Source organism: Eulemur rufifrons, chromosome 19 (genome assembly GCF_041146395.1).
Source record: "Eulemur rufifrons isolate Redbay chromosome 19, OSU_ERuf_1, whole genome shotgun sequence".
NCBI classification, from domain to species: Eukaryota; Metazoa; Chordata; class Mammalia; order Primates; family Lemuridae; genus Eulemur; species Eulemur rufifrons.
In genome coordinates, this window is record NC_091001.1 from 68,231,050 (window position 1) to 68,234,018 (window position 2,969).

The window sequence follows — 2,969 nt, forward strand, 5'->3', positions numbered from 1 at the left end:
TGGCGGTCTGCCTGGACCTCCTTTCCCTAATTTGCACACAGATGCAGCATGAACCAACAGCAGCCCTGGATGGGAAAGATTCTGGTACACAGAAGAGGGGATAAAGGCCAGTAGGTCACACAGTCACCTGCAAAGCGGAGGGCTCCTGGCTGCAGGTTCAGAAATAGCTCCAACCCCACTTACAGCAGATGCAACAAAGGCGCTTCTTCACTTTGAAAGTTTGCCTGTTTTTTGGCAGTCTCTGATTATTTTGGCACCAATTGACCAAGTATTTAATTCCTAATCTGATAAAATGTCTAAACCTTCCCTTAGACAGTGACAGCCCCGTAGTTCCCTAGGAACCCACACTTTGGATTAATGGCGAGGGGACAAAGGTATTATAAAAGCAACTCTGATTCTCAGGGTGGGAGACTCTCTCTGGACCCATCGGTGGTGTCTCTCCATTACTATTCTCAGAGCCTGTATTTTCTAAAAGCAGATCTTCAGACACAATTTTTATAATCATGGATTTAACTCTTCTTTATAATACCTTACTTTTTTCAATTAAATAACTTCCAACTATGATACCATTAAAATATCACCACCAGAGACTTCTTAATGATAAGCTTCCCCCTGCCAATACTACACTCTTACAATTTCCAGAACCATTTATCCTATTCCCACATTTGGAAAACCAAAATAAGTGGAATTGGAAGAAAGTATTTGGCAATTTTTCTAAGGATCTCATAGTATTTATTTTCCTTCTTAATATATTTGTTTTCCTGCAATGTTAATCACATTCCATAAGAAAACAATTGGTATTACTGCAAGGCACAAAGCACACTTACTTTATATTAAGATTTAAATCTGTTATTGAAGGGAAAAATCAGGATTGATGCTAAATGTTTATTTTAAATTGGCCTCAGGATAATTTAGTTAGGTAATTTTTTAAACACACTCACATATACACACACACGTACAATCTTATCAAATGGCCAAATTTTAAATGTCTGTACTTTGGATGCTATAATTAAGAGTTGACTAATCAACAATTTTAAGTTAATGAAAATCTACCCATGTTTCTGGTATTCAAATGTAATTGAAATGACAAATATAATTATTTATTACCAGGAAATGATTAGAAGAGATAACTGTAATATGAAAGTATGATGATCAAAATACTATACATATGGTAGCCAAAAACTTAGACTGTTGTCTGAGAAAAAATTAGTACAGATACATGACTTTATCTACTATATAACATTTATGCCATACTCTTATTTAGCAGATAAAAATATGACGCTGGAATGATATTGGCTTCAAAACAACATAATAACAATAAAATATGGCAGGGACTTATTTATAGATAAAAATGACTCCTAATGAGATTTTGGCACTTAGTTTGTATGGTTTCCAAGGTGGGGTGATCTTTGCAAAAGTCCATTCAAGGGTTAGCAGGGCCCTGTAGTTGTTTTAACACATTACTAGTCTTCCTGTGAGGCCTAGGAAGGAGCCCCCTAGATCCCATCCTGGACATGGAGGATGCATCACCTCTTCAAAGAGACATAACAGGTCTATGCAGAGGAACAGTCTTTGGGTTAGACAGGGCTACTGCACCCAGAGATGAAGAAAGAGGAACCAGGACGGTCTGAGCTGCATACAAAATACCCTTAACTGTACTACAATTGTTGCCAATGGGGATGTGGGGTGGGCAGTGGGGAATGAAAACAAAAAGAAATAAATGCATGAATAAAACAAGAGTGGCCTCTTACTACCCAATGATATAATAATGATGATGACAATGTGTCGTGAACTGAGGAGTAGGATTAATGGTTCAATTAAAAATACATACATCATGTGCTCACTTCGGCCAGCACATATACTAAAATTGGAACAATACAGAGAAGATTAGCATGGTCCCCACACAGGGATAGCATGCGAATTTGTGAAGCAGTCCATATTTTAAAAAATACATTACGATACATACATAAATAAAATACACCCAAGGACAGCAAGGTTAAATATTGAACAGGTTTGTTTTTGGTGTCTTTTCACTGTCACTCACCTCCTTGCCCATTCCTGCTTTCCTGACTTTCCTTTCCCTCATTCTCGGGCTGGCCCGCTGGCTGCTGACCCAGCAAGCAGTGCTGCCCTGACCCCTGCACTTCAGAGGGCCCTGCTTCTGCCATGCCCCTCTCCAGGGGCGACGAATCCTTGGGGCCAAGAGAACACGCCCTCTTCCCCCTCTGGAGCCCATGCTGTCCTTCAAGATCACATTCTGGGACCCTGAGACCCCCAAAGAGCTCCAGCCCTCCTTCAGCATGTTCCTGGTGTTGGTATTCTTGAGGGCAGACTGTGCTCCTGGTGTGTGCAAGGGGCAGCTGTACAGAGCTTAGAGATGCAGACTGAGGTGTCCATATACCTGTGCAGGAAGCTCCTGTGCTACTACTGCTGGCAGAGAAGTCTAAGGAGTCTGAGAATTCTAAATCTGAACCCAGCTTTCCAGATTGTTATCAGGGTAGAAAGATGGAACACATTTTATCAATTTGTTGGCTTGATCATAACTTTTAAATATTTAGACACATATTTTATAGTCTTCCATTTGAACTCTTACCATGGCAAGTGTTAGAGACTATCTCGGATTGGAGCCTCTGCCTTACACAAAGACATCTCTAGCTTTGAAAGATGGTCCTTAGGGACACAGCATCTAAACCTAAGGAAGGGCCATCCTGATCCAAGTATGGCAAATATTCTGCAGGTGAGAGGTGTAAGAGAGTCTTTGGTACCCCTCAGATCACACCAGGTAAGCGGCTGCCTCATCGGCCTTTGCCAGCTGGTCCTGGCTGGAGAACTGGTTGGCCATTCTGTCATCACTGTATATAAATGAGCACAGCAAACTGCCCCTCCTTATCAGGCACTGGGGCAGTCAGCACCCCCTTCCACCCTCTCCCACCTTTTTTTTGTGTGTGTTTGTTTGAGACAGAGTCTTA

General features: G+C 41.3%; 1 non-coding gene across 1 annotated transcript; it reads left to right on the forward strand.

Moving 5' to 3' along the window:
- Positions 1 to 1,836: 1,836 nt before the first annotated feature.
- On the forward strand, positions 1,837 to 1,944 carry LOC138400389 (U6 spliceosomal RNA). Its single transcript, XR_011236283.1, has one exon. It is a non-coding gene; the product is annotated as a U6 spliceosomal RNA (small nuclear RNA).
- The last annotated feature ends 1,025 nt before the right edge of the window (positions 1,945 to 2,969 follow it).